The sequence below is a fragment of the Acinonyx jubatus genome, chromosome X, assembly GCF_027475565.1.
Source record: "Acinonyx jubatus isolate Ajub_Pintada_27869175 chromosome X, VMU_Ajub_asm_v1.0, whole genome shotgun sequence".
Classification (NCBI taxonomy): Eukaryota; Metazoa; Chordata; class Mammalia; order Carnivora; family Felidae; genus Acinonyx; species Acinonyx jubatus.
The window spans coordinates 123,522,227-123,537,960 of NC_069389.1; the positions used below are offsets into that span (position 1 = coordinate 123,522,227).

General features: G+C 58.1%; 1 long non-coding RNA gene and 1 pseudogene across 2 annotated transcripts; both read left to right on the top strand.

Annotated features, from left to right (window-relative positions):
• Positions 1-3,003: 3,003 nt before the first annotated feature.
• Positions 3,004-3,989, top strand: LOC128311531 (uncharacterized). Of its 2 annotated transcripts, none has more exons than XR_008289971.1 (3): positions 3,004-3,025; positions 3,313-3,441; positions 3,657-3,989. It is a non-coding gene; the product is annotated as an uncharacterized LOC128311531 (long non-coding RNA). The 2 variants fall into 2 exon arrangements; XR_008289972.1 differs by having other exon boundaries at positions 3,005-3,025; positions 3,316-3,441.
• Positions 3,990-14,731: 10,742 nt separating this feature from the next.
• Positions 14,732-15,468, top strand: LOC106989341 (cytochrome c oxidase subunit 4 isoform 1, mitochondrial-like; annotated as a pseudogene).
• The last annotated feature ends 266 nt before the right edge of the window (positions 15,469-15,734 follow it).

Here is a 15,734-nt window from a genome sequence, read left to right on the forward strand (position 1 = left end):
ACCACGGCCTGTTGTCCAGAGGGCCCTGCCTCTTCCTTGGGCTCAGTGTCCCCAGCACGTGGGGCTCCACGACCTCGCAGCGGTTCGTGGAGGGAGATGGGCCACAGCCCAGACGGACACGGCCCCGCACCCCGTCCCCTTCCCCGGTACAGGTGGACACACCAAAGCGGCCTTTGGAGGGGGCGACTGAGCACAGGTGCGGATCAGATCGGCCGTCTGGGAAGGTCACGAAGGGGCTCCCGTCGGGGGGGCAAGCCTGCCAGTAGGAGGCAAGGAGGGAAGGGATGGCGACTGGAGCTAAAGTAGTTAGTGGCCACGGAGAACAGGGATGCGGTCGCATAGGAAACACCACAGTGCAAAAGGGAAATCACTAAAATCCCAACTTAGGAAGCTACTGTCTATGTGCACGGAAATCCTGCAACGGTAGCCTGAAGTGTAAACACCTCGTATCTCTGTGTGGTGGGATTGAGGGTGGTCCCCACTTCTTTTTTGTGTATTTCTCCCCCAAAAGGTTCACAGTGACTTTACGTGACCTTTAGTGTTTTCAATTCTTTGACATCCTTGTGTGCGTGATCTCTACGCCCCACGTGGTGCCGGCACTCACGACCCAGTGAGTGCTTCCACAAGTCAGGCTTGAGAGAGCAGATGATGCCATCCAGGGCGCCGGGCAGCAGCACTCCCCGCACCAACAGCACGACGAGGACCACGCAGGAGAAGGTAGCCGTGAAGTACACGATCTGGGGCAGGGGGAGGGGGGACGGGGGGCACCTGCTCAGAAGGGGCCCTGCGGCGCCGCCTCCCCACTAGGGGCCCCCAGCCTCAGCAGGGGGGCAGGCGGGCCACACTCCCCCCACTGTGGTACGGTCCGCTCCGAGGTCAAGCGGGAGGCCAGCCTGCAGCACCCCCTTCTACTCCTCAGAGCCTGGGCTCCTCCCGAAGGAAGCGGGGTGCTCAGCTGGCCATCGGCCGTCCCCGCAAGGACAGGTCAGCTGTAGAGAGGGAGGGCGGAGGCAGGACCTTCCCCGGGTGGGGAGCAGGACATCGGCCTGGAGGCAGGTCCCATGCCTCCTGTGGTTCTCTGCACAGAGGCAGGGTCCTGGGCAGGACGGGAGTGGACTGGGCCGGCCGGAGACAGAGGCGACAGCGAGGTGACCGCGAAGACCTCTGCCTCCGTCCCACCCTCAGCAGAGCAGGACAGGTAGGCAAGGGAGGGCCACGGGCCGGGTCCCCCCAGGCTGGCCGCAAAGCAGAGAGTGAGGAAGTAGTGAGTGAGGAAGAGAGGGAAACTGGGGCGGGGTTGCCCGACACAGGCAAGTTCAGCTGGCGGTCGCCTGGGCCTGTCCCCTCAGGACGGGAGGCGGCTGGGCTGGAGTTTGGAGGTTGCGGAGGACTACCCGGGCACGCGTGGGAAATCCACCGGGCTGGGTTCAAGGACCTGCCCCCGCCTCAGGCCCTGGCCCGGTCACCTCACGTGGCGGGGTGCCCCGGCCCCCCCCCCCCCCGGCAGAGACACCCCTTCTCCCCACCGGCCATGCTGCCCCCACCCCTGCCATCATCACCCACCCCGACCCGCCCGCCTCCAGCTGTACCTTTCCTGTTGACTTGACCCCCTTGCAGACACAGAAGTAGGCCAGCACCCAGCAGGCCGGCAGACACAGGGTCACCTCCCAGTTGAGGGCCCCTGGCACGTCCAGCCCCCCACCCCCGAGAGCCGCAAGACTTTGTTCCTGGGGGAGGGACAGCCCGTCAGGGCTGCCGCAGCGAGGGCAAAGCGACCGGGGAGCTGTCGCCGGGGCGGTGCTCCCCCGTGCCGCTGCCCTCGGGTCCAGCTGGGCCCCCCTGGGCCCCCGGGCCCCCGGCCCAAGCCCGCAGCCATTGCGGTGTGGGAGGCGGGAGCCCGGGAGCCCGGGAGCCCCCGGCCGGAGGCCGGTCGCGCCCTCGGCGGTGTACCCTCCCCCAGGCTGGCAGGCACTGGGGGACTGACGGCGCCCGGGACCGAGAAATGGTGAGGGAGCCAGGCCCGTCCCTTCCAGCTCCCCTAGGGGCCGCGCCAGGCATGCTCCCTGAGGACAGTCAGGGCCTGGGAGTGGCCCCTGCTCGGCATCCCGCGTCGGGCCCCCCCCCCCCCCCCGCCCCCGGGGACGGGTCCCGGCACACGCAGACCCGAGCCGTACGGGGAGCCCACGGACAGGGACAGGCACGGTGCTGCCCAGAAGCGCCTGAGCGCGGCCCACGCCTCGATGCCCGGGACCCGGGCGGGCGGCGGTCAGCCGGCTGCTCGCACGTGCGCCCGGCTGGCGCCTGCGCAGACACACGCTTGGGGGGAGGGGCGGGCTGGGCCGGAAACAGTCACGTGCCAGTGGCCTCACCAGAATGCTCTCGGGGACGAAGGAGCCCGACAGTGACGTCACGCGTCGAGGGGCGCAGCTTCCGGAACCAGCCTCCATCTCCTCGGGGTCAGCGTCGACCGGATCCAGGCTCTGGGCCAACACAGCGAGGCCGGCTCGGTGGGAACCAGCTCCGCGGGGTCTGTCTGCGCAGGCGCCCTGGCCATCCCCGACAGCCTTGCGCGCCGAGGGGCCGGGCTTCGCGAGGCCTGCCAGGGGTCTCAGCGGTCCGCCGACAGTGGGCGCAGCGTAGCGGTGGGCTCTGAGGAGGCCGGTGCGGCGGCCATGAGGGCCCCGGACGACGAAGTGGCCTCTCCGGCCCCGGACGACGGCGCGGAGGAAGTGGCGGTCACGCAGGCCCCTGACGATGACGGCGCGGACGGCGCCGAGGGTGGCGCGGGGGACGCGGGGGCAGGCCCACAGGCCTCCGACGGAGGCACGGACGGCCACGACCCCCAGCTTAGCCCCCGAGGTCCCGGTCGCCAGGGCAACTGCAGCCGCCACGATGGCGAGGGTGGCCCTGGCAGCAAGGGAGCAGTGGTCGAGGGGGCCTGCGCCCCTCCCCTGGCCGAACGGGCCCCGAGGGCCCTGGCCCCCGGTGGAGACGCAGGGGGCGTCTCCTCAGGACTGCTGGAGTTGTATCCTTTCCGTGGAGCCTGTCTGGGCAGGGGCCGTGGCGGGGTGGCTGGGGAGCAGGGCGGCAGCCCGGGGACGGGACGGACGGGGGCGGGGGTGGGCAGCCTGGCGGGACAGGGACGGCCGGTGCCCGCGGGCCCCCAGGGTGGGGGAAGCGGCTCAGGGTGGGCAGAGGTGGCGGGAGGGAGCGCGAGTGTCCCGGGGGTAGAAGGGGGCCTCTGAGTGGTCAGGAGGCTTCAGGCCATGGGAACTCCAGGAGCCCGTTGTGCCTTAACCGGGTGCCTCCCAGCAGGCTCACTGTGTCTTTCCGGTCGCCCCTGGAGGCAGAGATGGCCCGCAGGGCCCTGACTACACACGTCCAACGCCACCGAGGGTTGGCTCAGAAGGAGCTTTGCGTGAGGGGCAGCGCCCTGGCCGTGTGAGTCCTCCAGCAAGAGTACGCGCGGGACGGGTGGGCGGTGGCGGCGGGTGCCGTGGTCGCATCTCTGCCTTCCAGTGCCGTCGTGGAGGCCCCGACGCACGCGTTAGGTGGAAGGCGGGGGGGGGGGGGTTGTGTGGGGGAAGGGGCTGGTGCCCTGCACCTCCACAGCAGGTCTCCCCTTTAACCGGATTTCCCTCTTCCCTCACTTCTAGGAGATGGACTACTGAAGACCCCATCTGCTTCCGAGTTTCCGTCAACTCCTTCCTGGACCGGCTTCCCCTGGTGATACGAAACATTCGCGCTTTGGGGTCCCGGCCTCCGCGACGCCTAGGCCCGGGAAAGGGGGCCGAGGCCTAACCTGGTAGCCCTCACTGGGCAAGGCACGGGGCGTTGACACTTGGCGTCCTGGCCACTTTATTATCGGGGGTCTAACGTTCTGCAGGTCCGGGCCTCGGTGGCTCTTGGCCCACTTCAGTTCCTTCCCTGCGCCCGGAGGGACGGGCGCTTACGTGTTTGTTACTGCACAACATGAAACTGAGCTACTCTTTTGTGTCCGAGTTTCTTCTCAGTTCCTGCGCCTCCACGTTTTCTTACCTTTGTTCTGGTGGTGGAAGGGAGGTTCTGGGAATCGTAGTCCAGCAGCCCAAGCTTATCGAAGACGACTCAGGGAGAGGAAAATCAGGTCCTATATTCAGCGGTAAATACTGCTGACGTTTTGGAATACGTTCCTAGTTGTATTTACCCGTTAAACGGATAACAACGTATAATGTATGCATTCTCCAGTTTAGCGTTAACTTTTCTCGGGATCCTTTTTGTTTTGTTTTGTTTTTGTTTTTCCCCGTTGAACGTACTAGCTTTCCCACTCCTTAAAAACTCTTCAAAAACTGTTATCCACGAGACAGACAAATGTATTATTACATAATGTTGGGCAGTCGGGTCGTGTGAGTCAATGGGATTCTTGAACAGAAGTCTTTGCGCGAACAGTTACTTCCTTCAGATCGTTTCCAAGAGGTAGAATTCCCGCGTTCTATAGCTTCTCGGCACACAAGTGCTCTCCAGAAAAGGCGCCCCGCCGCCAGAAGTCTGGTCTCCCCGCATCACCAACCAGTAGGGTGGCTTCCTGCCGAAGTAGAAGACTCCTTTTGTACCAGGGAAATAAGCACGGAAACACTAGAATAGGAATTTTGGGGCTTACTGGCCTTGTTTCCGATGAGCAAGGGAGTGGTGCCACAAGTGGCTACGGGTTTGGGGGCGGGGTGGGGGGTGGTTAGCTCCCTCTGAGTAGCTTGTGTCTTGGAACCTCGCTAAACAGGAGTGCTAGCCTCACGAGGGTTCCCTCGGAGTTTCTACATGCATGGTCATGATCTCTGTAAGCAAACACGGTTTTGGTTCCTTCGTTTCCGGCCTTGCCGGGGCTACGGGGGCGGGGGGAGGGAACAGGCTGACACTGGACAGATGGGAAGCAAGAGCAGGAAGGCACATGGCAGAGAACCAAATCCTGGATCCAGCCATGCCTGAAGACAGAACTACCCGCCCCCCGCCCCCGCCACGATCGTTCAGTTACACACATCCAGAAACTCTCCCTTTGGTTAAACCAACATGAATCCTTTTTTTCTTCTTTCTTTCTTTCTTTCTTTCTTTCTTTCTTTCTTTCTTTTTCTTTCTTTCTTCTTTCTCTTTTGTTTGAATGCTTTTATTTAGTGTTTGAGAGCAAGACAGAGACAGCGTGAGCGGGGAAGGGGCAGAGAGACAGAGAGGGAGACACAGAATCTGAGGCAGACTGCAGGCTCTGAGCTGTCGGCACAGAGCTCGACGCAGGGCTCAAACCCACCAACTGTGAGATCGTGACCTGAGCCGAAGTCAGACCCTCAACCGACTGCGCCACCCAGGCAGCCCCGTCGTGAATACTTTTTATTGCTTTTCTTTTTGTCTTTCTTCACTTGCAATAGAAAAGTCTTGTCCTTCATTGACTTGAGGAACCGTAGGTTTTCTTGTCACTTCACCTGAGAACGTGGCTCTCCCTTCTTTTAACAGAGAAACTGGGCTCTTTAAGTTTACAAAGGCATTGGCTCCTAGCTGGTAGGCCTTCAAGCCGTATGGTGGTAGAGTCTTCTGTGGGTAAGAGTCCAGAGAGGGAGGGGAGGGACTGCAAGGGGCAGCTGGAGGAAAGGGACAAAGAGAAGGGGCACTGGGACCCACCCTTTCCGGATAGGGCTCCCAAGACTGGCCCGGAATTGTGGGGCCAGATCGTCAAGAGACCGGAACTTAGTGTGAGCCTCCCTCCCTCTCCCAGCAAAGCCCAGAGTTAGGCCACCGCCCTGGCCCCACAGACGGACTGCTGAAGGTGCCGGGTGGCCTTAACACGTCAGTCAGGTCACAAAACAAGTCGATTCCAACGCGTCCCCGGGCTCCCCTCCCAGAGACGAGCCAGAGCCCTGCCCCGCGGCCCGCCGCGTCAGATGTGATCCGGCCCGCATCTTCCACGGCCTCCTTCCCTCCCCTCTCCACCTTGCTCACTCGGATCCAGCCACACTGGCCTCCTCCCTTCTCTGAAACACACCAGGCCCAGGCCTGCCTCAGGACCCTTGCACTGCCTCTTCCCTGCCTGGACCTCTCGTCCCCCGGGGTTCCATCTGGCCCACTCAAATAGCATTCCTGGCCGCTCTCCTTAAGGTTGCGTCCCACGCTCTCCCCACCTGCATTACTTTCACAGGTGTCGGGGGGTAAGAGGCAGGTGGGCCCGTCAGCATGGAGGTGCACCTGCGGCAGTAAAGCGTCGTGGGACACGAAGGAGCTTGGGTGCTGTCGATGACCCTAGGGAGTCTTGCACGGAGCGGGACGGGATGCAGCTTACGTCTTATCAGGTTCCCAGTGCCTGCTGCGCTGGGAAGGGGACGAGGGCAGGCAGGACAGAAGTGGGGAGACTGGCACGCAGGCGAGAGACCCCCAGGCTGCGGCCAGTGGAGGTGGGGAGAAGGGAACGGGTTCCGACTGGATCTTGACGGGAGAGCCACCGGGGTTTGCTGGCACGGATCGGACGTGGCCCTGGACCTCCTCAGATGCGCGGGACCCCTGCAACGGGTCACCCTTCCTCCCATAAAGGGAGCCCAGCTCCTCCAGAGTCCAACAGCCTCCCCACCTGCTTCCCTGCTCGCCGACCAGCCACCTGCCACACACTGCCACCGTTTTCCCGACGTTTAATTCAGAAACAAGGTTCCAGGAACGACGACAAAGAAGCTCATGCCAAAACAGAGGGGACAGCTGGGTTTCCGGGACCACGCGCCGGGGCCAGATTCCTCGGAGGGGGAAGACGGAACAGAGGGGTAAGGCACTGCCGCCTCGGCCCCTCGGGCCGGGCGCAGGACAGGGCAGCGGGGACGGTCCGGGCAGGCGGCACGGGGTGACGGGTCCGGGCTGAGCGGGCACCACGCCGAGGAAGCTGGGCGCTCGGGCCTGGAGAGGGAGACTTCCAGAGCCCCCAGGCCCACGTGGGGCCCTGGCACGAACCCGCTCATAGCTCCCCAGGTGCTGGGGACAGGGCGCCCGAGAAAGGTACGGTCCGACCCCCGAGAAGTCCGCAGGGGATGCCGGGACCCAGCCGCGGGGAGACCCCTGGGCGCAGCCACAGTCTGGGCATGGCTTCGCCGCCTCACCCTAGGCGCCCCCCTCCTCGCCGTCAAGTGCTGCTGGTGTCGGGGGCCCCTGCTCGGACCCGGCGGGGCCGGCCACGGCCAGGGGCAGGTGCCAGAGGCGAGGCCGAGGCTGACCGTGCCACCAGGGAGCCAGGACGACCCAAGGACGGAAGGGGCGTGAGGTTGTCCACATCCCAGAGAAGGGGCACGTGGTGACAGACGGACACGGTGAGGTGCAGATAAATTAAATAAATAGGTGGTTGGGGGTATAAACAGGAAGAGGGGGCAGGGGCTGGCACGACCCGGGGGCACGAGGGTAGGACGGCGGGGATATTGCTGCTGCCGGGGTCAGGACCCTTGGTCCTGTCACCACCGCCCCCACGCAGGGCCCAAAGAAAGGCACTAATGAAGGGGGCCCGGGTGTGCGCAGGGCACGAGAGACCGGTGACCACCCCATCCCCGCCCCCGTGCCACCCGATCCAGGGCTCGGCCCCGAGGTCACCTCAGGCCTGGGACGCCCCCTCCTCGCCGGTTCCGCCACCCTTAGCTGTTGCCGGACACGAGGCTGATGGTCTGTTCCAGGTTTTGCCCCAGCTTAGGCTTCCGACAGGAGGCGTCTCGGTCCAGAGCGGTGAGGACCTGGGGGAGGAGGGCCCCCCCGGAGCCGGGCTGGCGAGGAGGGGCCGCTCCCTCCCTTGCCAAGCCGTCCTCCCCTGCCTGAGCTCTTTTGTCCCTCCTGCGTCCACGCACCCCGCTCTCTGCGGGTCCCCGGCACGTGGGAAGGGCTGCAGCCCCCCACCTCTGCACACGCTGCGACTTGGCCACCCCGAAGCCACCGCCTTCTGTGCTCGGCGGCCACAGTGCGGCCCTTCCCGGGATTGGTTTGGACCCGCTGTCCCCAAACGCCCCGTCCCCTCCTGGCCCACACCCCATCTCCCCATCCCCTCCTGACCCCCAAACCCGCACCCAATTCCCCATCCTCTCCTGATCCGGAATCTGGACCCAACCTCCAGGTCCCCCCCTGACCCCACCCCACACCCAATGTCGCCATCCCCTCCGGATCCCCATCTGCACCCCGCACCCGATCACCTTGTCCCATCCTGACCCCCACCCGACACCCGAAATTTCCCGGCCCCTCCTGACCCCACCCTGCACCCAACATCCACGTCCCCTGCTGACCCCCACCCGGCACCCCAAATCCCCATCCACTCCCGATCCGGAATCTGCACCCAACCTCCAGATCCCACCTGACCCCCACCCTGCACCCAATCTCGCCATCCCCTCCTGACTCCCACTGACACCCCGCACCCGATCACCTGGTCCCTTCCTTACCCCCACCCGACACCCGAATTTCCCGGTCCGTCCTGACCCCACCCCGCACCCAAGCCCCATCCCCTCCTGAACCCCAGCCCCCCACCTGATCTCCCCATCTGCTACTGACCTGGAATCTGCACCCAACCTCTGCGTCCCCTCCCGACCCCCACTCTTGCCAAGCCCCGGATCACTTCGTTCTCTCCTGTCCCCCACCGCCACCCTGCACCTGATTTCCCCGTCCCCTCCTGACTCTTACCCTGAACCCGATCTCCCTCTCACCCCCTGCCCCCCCCAGCCACACCCCACCTCCCCATCCAATCCTGATCCCCACCCCTACCTGGCACCCGATCTCCATGACTCCTCCTCACACCCACCCCTCCACCCACCTTGCTGGACACTCGTGACTCCCACTGCACACCTGATATTCCTGTGTCCTCCTGACCCCCACCTACCCCACATCCAACCTCCGCCATCCTCTTGACCCCCACTGCCCACTCAACCCCACGCCCCACAATGGCCCCCACCCAACACCCAAATCCCCATCACTCCCGATCGAATCTGCACCCAACCTCCAGTTCCCAGACCTGACCCCCACTCTGCACCACCTCGCGTCCCCTCACTGACCCTCATCATAACCCGACCTCCTGTCGCGTCCTTGACCCCTACTCACATCCCTGACCTCCTCATCCAACTCCTGACCCCGAACCCTACCGAGCACCCGATCTCCCTGACTCCTCCTGACCCCACCCCCCACCCAACTTCCTGGTCCCCTCCGACTGCCACCCGCACCTGACATTCCTGTGTCCTCCTGCACACTCACCCATCCACCGCACCTGAGTTCCTTAATCCCCTCCAGACCTCCAGGGCTGCACCACTTGCAAATCTTCCCGTCTCCTCCTGACCCCACCCTGCAACCCCGTACCCCATTACCCCTCATCGCCCTCCTGACTCACTCGCACCTGGTCATCCCCCGTCCCCTCGGAACCACACCTCACATCCCATCTCCCTGTCCCCTCCCAACTCCCACCCTGCACCTGACTTCCTCGACCCCTCCTGACCCTCACCCCACACCCGACCCTGTCTTTGCAGGTCTCCAGGATCTCGCTGTCAAACACAGTGAGCATTCTAGGGCCTCATCGCCCTTGACCATCAGCAGCACCCCGGGGAGAGGATCACTCTCTCTTCTCTCCTGACCACCTCCTTCCTGCCCCCAGTGTGTGTGTGTGTGTGTGTGGGTGGGTGGGTGGGTGTGGGTGTGGGTGTGGGTGTGTGCGGGTGTGTGTGTGGGTGGGTGGGTAGGTGTGTGTGCGGGCGCGCACGTCTGACTCTGTTCCAGGAGGCCACCTGCAGTCTTAGGGTCCCTCCCTCCCCTCACCACAGTCTTGCCGCCGGCTCCTCTCTGCTCTACCCCTCGGAGTTGTCCAGGGATCCCAGGGCTCGGTGCGTGGGCCATTGTCCCCCTATACCGGCTATCGGGCTGCCCGTGGCGAGCTCGTGCAGGCTCGGGGCTTACTGGGCCGTGTCCTGGGTCCCAGATTGTATCTTGTCATCGCAGACATTGCCCACACTGCAGACTCCTGTATCCAGCTGCCAACAGTTGGACATCTCTATTCCATTTGAGTAAGATAACTCAATTTAAACACGCAAAAAAAATGAGGTCCGCTCTTGACACACTCATTGTTATGTTTAACCATAACAATAATAGTACTGAGTGAAATAGCCTAAGAGAAAGCTCAGAAACCTGTATAAGAAGACTTAAATATGCATTGGTCCACTGTTGTTAATAAATACTTGTTTTTTTTTAACTTGTTTAGAATATCAAAGTTTTGTTATAATTGGAAAATACCTTTCCTTGCCATTTCTTCATTTTATCTTTGCTCCTGGTCTTTCGGTATAGAGTGGCTTAAAATTTTTTTGTTTATGTCGATCCAATGCTTCAGTATAATTTGCAGGTTTGATTTCCTATGGAAAGGCCCTCCTCAGTATAAAATTACAATAAAAATATTCACTGAGAACTCTTCTAGACTTTAAAACTTTAACATCCTGGGAGTAATTTTTTCGTGTTGAAGTAAGAACATTGGTATGTAAGTTTGTTTTCTTTTTCCAAAAAGTTTTAGTCAGGTGTCCCAAACCCACTTAGCGAATAATCTGTATTTCTCCCTTGAGGTGAAATGCTGAAATCTTCAGCAAATTCTAAACCCCCCTTCAGTTTAATCTTGCACTTTTGTTGTTCCAGCTAATTTAGGTTGGGTGGTACAGGATGGCCTGTCTAGGGCAATGATCTGAAGGACATGGTCTGGAACATTGGGAGTGAAGGGAGGAAAGAGAGAGGAGGGGAGAGGAAAAGGAGGAGGAGGGGGAGGGGGAGAGTGAAGTAGAAGCGATGGAGGGTGGAAGCAGGAGGTAAAAATGGACAGAGAGACATAAGAGAAACTCTGCCAGCAGAGGAAATTGGTTTTTCTGGAATGCCAGGAGCAAGGCTCACAGAAAGTGTCAGTCAGCCGGGGTGGACATTTCAGAGGGATTTTTTTTATGGTTTCCAAGTCTCCCAACAATGTCAGATATCCTTGCGACAACTGCGAGGAAGCCACTCTTTGGTGCTCTTGCATTAAGGACAGAGACGCGGGGAGGTTGGAGACCCAGCTACCATTGCAATGGCAATTGAACAACAACTCTCAGGACCTTTTCTGAGGTGGGTTTCCTTAGACGTCTCCACAACTTTGGATCTGCTGCGCTAAGGGGACCCACACCAGCAAGGTCAGAGAGCGGCCGAGGTTCCTTCTGGGTCTGGACGCAATCATGTCAGATTGGAGTAGTGGTTCCAAGCTCTGGGTTACCCGAGACCATCAGACGTGACCGTGTACCACGTGGTCACCTTTAAAAATGGTTTCCCGGCAGCGTGTACCCAAACTCTACCTAGAGTTTGCCTTCGGAGAACACGTGGTCCAGCTTGCGCACTGGTGACAGTTGGGTTCTCTGCTTCCCTGTCCTGCGATGTGAATGGGAGTCTGTTGGCCTCCCCCAGCTTCACCCAATAAAGTCATTTCGGATCACCAAATCACCCCGCATTTCCTGAGTCTGTTGCTGGAAACCCACTGACGTCCATTCTGTATGAGCTGGAGTACTTTGGTTCTAAGAGACAACACAGCTCTAAGTGGGAAGGGAAGTGCTCATTGGTGAGATGCCCACGTATACACAGAGGGTCCTGCTGGAGTGTGCAGCACACCACTGATCAGCACAAGCGTGTGAGCAAACCATGTGAAGCCAGAGAAAGAACCATCTCAAAGGAGGAAAGGCAATTGTGCCGACCCCTCAAGCAGGACAGAGACTGGTGGCTATCCCCACTGGCAGGGAGGACAGACCTCGTAATTCTGGAGGCCTTGGGCAGGGCACTCAGAAGGGTCTTGCCTCAGTAGTGTAGCGGGAAAAACGAATCTTCCACTGAGCTGTTCTGGTCCCACGCAGCAAATCTTCAAAGCCAAGACTCAAAAGGATCAATCTTTTCCCACTCACTTAACAGCATCCCTGAGCAAAGCTCATGACTATGTTTAGGAATACAAAGACATCCAAGGACACCTGGGTGGCTCAGTTGGTTGAGCGTCTGACTCTCGATTTTGGCTCAGGTCATGGCTCCAGGGTCGTGGGTTCGAGCCCGGAGTCGGGTTCTGTGCTGAGCGTGGAGCCTGCTCAAGATTCTCTCTCTCACCCTCTGCCCCTCTCCCACGCTCTCTCTGTCTCCAAAATAAAAAGAAAATTCTAACCTTTAAAACAGGAATACAGGGGCGCCTGGGTGGTGCAGTCGGTTAAGCGTCCGACGTCAGCCAGGTCACGATCTTGCGGTCCGTGAGTTCGAGCCCCGCGTCGGGCTCTGGGCTGATGGCTCAGAGCCTGGAGCCTGTTTCCGATTCTGTGTCTCCCTCTCTCTTTGCCCCTCACCCGTTCATGCTCTGTCTCTCTCTTTCCCGAAAATAAATAAACGTTGAAAAATAAATAAATAAATAAATAAATAAAAAATAAAACAGGAATACAAAGACATCCAGAACCCAAGGAAAAATCACACTGTCTGGCATCCAGCCCAACATTACCAGGCATGCAGAGAAGCAGGAGGATCCAACCCGTGATGAGAAGAGAAATCAGGCAATAACAGGCATCCAGATTGGCAAGAAAGAAGAAAAACCGCCCTCATTCTCAGACATGATTACGTATATAGAAAATCTAGTGGCATCTACAAAAGAGCTGTCAGACTAATCAGGGACCTTAGCAAATTTTCAGGATTCAGCATATTTTAGAGAGAGCTGCTTTAAGAACATGTACACATTAAAAATAAGAGGCTTAGGGGCACCTGGCTGGCTCAGTCCATAGAACATGTGACTTTTGATCTCGGGGTCATGAGTTAGAGCCCCACATTGGCCATAGAGCTTATTAAAAAAGAATAAAGTAAAAGGCTTCATTCTCCCTGTTGAAAATATGGGAAGAGATGGTCACGTCCCCTTCCTTGAAGCATTTACTTTACACGACTTGTAAGTTCTTTCTTTGTTTCTTTGAAAATAGGTAGTATTTTTAAAGGGTAGAGGCGCCTGGGTGGCTCAGTCCTTGAGTATCCGACTTGAGCTCAGGTCATGATCTCATGGCTCATGACTTTGAGCCCTGCATCGGGCTCTGTGCTGTCAGCACAAAGCACGCTTCAGATCCTCTGTCTCCCTTTCTCTCTGCCCCTCCCCCACTCCTTCTCTGAATGAATGAATAAATAAATAAATAAATAAATAAATAAATAAATTTAAGGAAAAAAAGGCTAAAAGAGCCCCTTGCCATCTTTATAACCCAGGAATGTGTTCTTCAAGGACCTGGGAAACATCTCTTTGGAATGTAAACATCAAGCAAGATTGTGTCCCGATCTTCAGTTTCTGTGGGAGGGTAGAAGCCTAACTTCGGTAGGCACCTTGCTCCAAGTTGCAAAACTAGCTCCTGTCATAAAGATATGAAAAAGCTTATTTTTTCCTTGGATAAAGCCGATTAATTGTATTAGTCTGCTCAAGCTGCTATAGCAAAGTACCTCACACTGGGTGGCTTACACAGCAGAAATTTATTTTCTCACAGTTCTGGATGCTAGAAGTCCATGATCAAGGTGCCAGCAAATTCAGCTTCTGGTGAGAATTTGCTTCCTTGCTTGTAGAGGTCCACCTTCTCCTCTGTCCTCACATGGCCTCTCCTCAGTGCAGGTGAGGAGAGAGCGGGGGAGTAGGGGCGGGGAGGGAGGGAGAGGAAGAGGGGGGTGCTCTCTGGTGTTTCTCTTATAAGGACACCACTCTTATTGGACCAGAGCCCCATTCTTATGACCTCATTTAAACTTACTTCCTCAAAGGTCCCATCTCCGAATACAGCCACACTGGGGTTTAGAGCTTCAGCATATTAATGTGGGGGAGGGAACACAAACGCACCGTCTGAAACAGCCACGACCTAATACACACGGCCACCCCAGTTCCCAGGGAAATTCAGGATGGACTATGTGCGGGGCCTGGTGGCGTCACATCCTCTTACTTGAGGTCTACTTATGGTGGATGTTGAGAACACGTGATGAGCTCTACCCGCTTACCTATACAAAAGGGTGAAAGCTCCCTGTCTTTGGAATCTCTTAGCAGATTGCCTGTGATGCGCATCACATTCTGGTGCAATGCCTACTCAGTGAGAAAACTGTTTTGCTTCCACAATTGTGGAGACTTTTTCTGGGTTGGCAGATGATTTGGCTCTATTTTTTTTCTCAGCTAGGAAAAATGCCTGAGAAGAGCCCTCTTCATAGTCAAGGGAAGAGGGCAGGGGGAAGAGGGAAACAGGTACCCCCATTGTGCCCTCCATTTCAAAGAGGGCCAAATGAAGATTTCAAGGTACAAAAGGACCTGGGAGCATAGAGAAGCCACTGCAAAGCCAGGATTGGGATTCTTATCAACCTTATGTTCTCCTCAATTCTTTCTAATTTTTTTTTAAATGTTTGTTTATTTTTGAGAGAGAGAGACAGAGAGACAGAGCGTGAGCAGGGGAGGGGCAGAGAGGCAGAGGGAGACATAGAATCTGAAGCAGGCTCCAGCCTCTGAGCTGTCAGCACAGAGCCCGACAAGGCGCTGGAACTCACTAACTGTGAGATCGTGACCTGAGCCAAAGTCAGCCGCTTAACAGACTGAGTCACCCAGGCGCCCCATGTTCTCCTCAATTCTTACCTACTTTGCCTGCATTTGCCCATTTCTGCATTTTTCATTAGTCACATGGATGTTCCCTGGAGCCGTAAGAAGGAAAAACACTCTCCCAGTCTCCTGGTGGCTCCACTCAACCGTGCTGAGGTTGGAGGGATAATGTGGCTAAGACAGTAGGTGCTTGAATCAAACAGACCCGGCCTCTGTCAGCCTCCATTCTTCACCTAGAACCGGTGTAGAGACGACAGTACCCAGCTCACCAGGCTGTCCTGAGAATTACACATGACGATGTGGGTCGGGAGCATAGCATAGCGCCTGCACACAGAAGATTTTGATTTCATTCTATTTTCCCAGGGTGGTCACCACAATCACAGCAGGCACTAGTGGCAGAATTCTGGCTATCAGAGTGGTTCGCCTAATTGGCAAGTGAGGAATTTCCACCTCAGTGTTGGAGCACGTGGAAGCGTCATGAAGAGTGAAAGCTACGCTCTCTCAAGTTATGTCAAATGGCGTGACTATCCCCTGCCTGCTGTGGCCCACATCGACAACGTCCGCCAGCCAGAAGGCCTTGAAAGAGAAGAGGCCTTCCTGCAGCATCCTCTCCACTGATGAAAAAGCTGAATCGTGCCACATTCAGTTCAACGAGAGCTCGGCTGAAACGAACAGGAGCACAAACAAGCAGAAGATGATTGTAGGCACCACCATGTTCTCCATCAGCCACTGCTCTCGTTCTGATCTGGGAGAAGCACTGCGTGTACGGCCCCATCCCGCAGCCTCTGAAGAGGAGTGGGTGGCCAAGCAGACCGAGAGGATGCTCGACTTGGAAGGCCAGCCCAATCCAGGGCTTCTCAGTCAAGCGGGACTACGACAAAAACGAGTGGAAGAAACAGTAGCCCGCCACCCGGCCATCTGAGCCTCGCCTTGTCCTGCAACCTCCACGCAGCTCGGTGTACTTGCTGGGAACTGTTGTGTCGCAGCACCGATGCTAACAGGTGAGCAGTTTACGTGACAAAAAATATTTCCCCCAAACTATGCTACACTGCCTCTCTCCCTGCCTCACTCACCCCGACCGACCAATTGTCCCAGCACTTGTCTTCTCTGATTTGAAACAAGGCCAGGAAAGCACAACGTTCTTATTCTAGTGTTTCTAAGTTCTTTG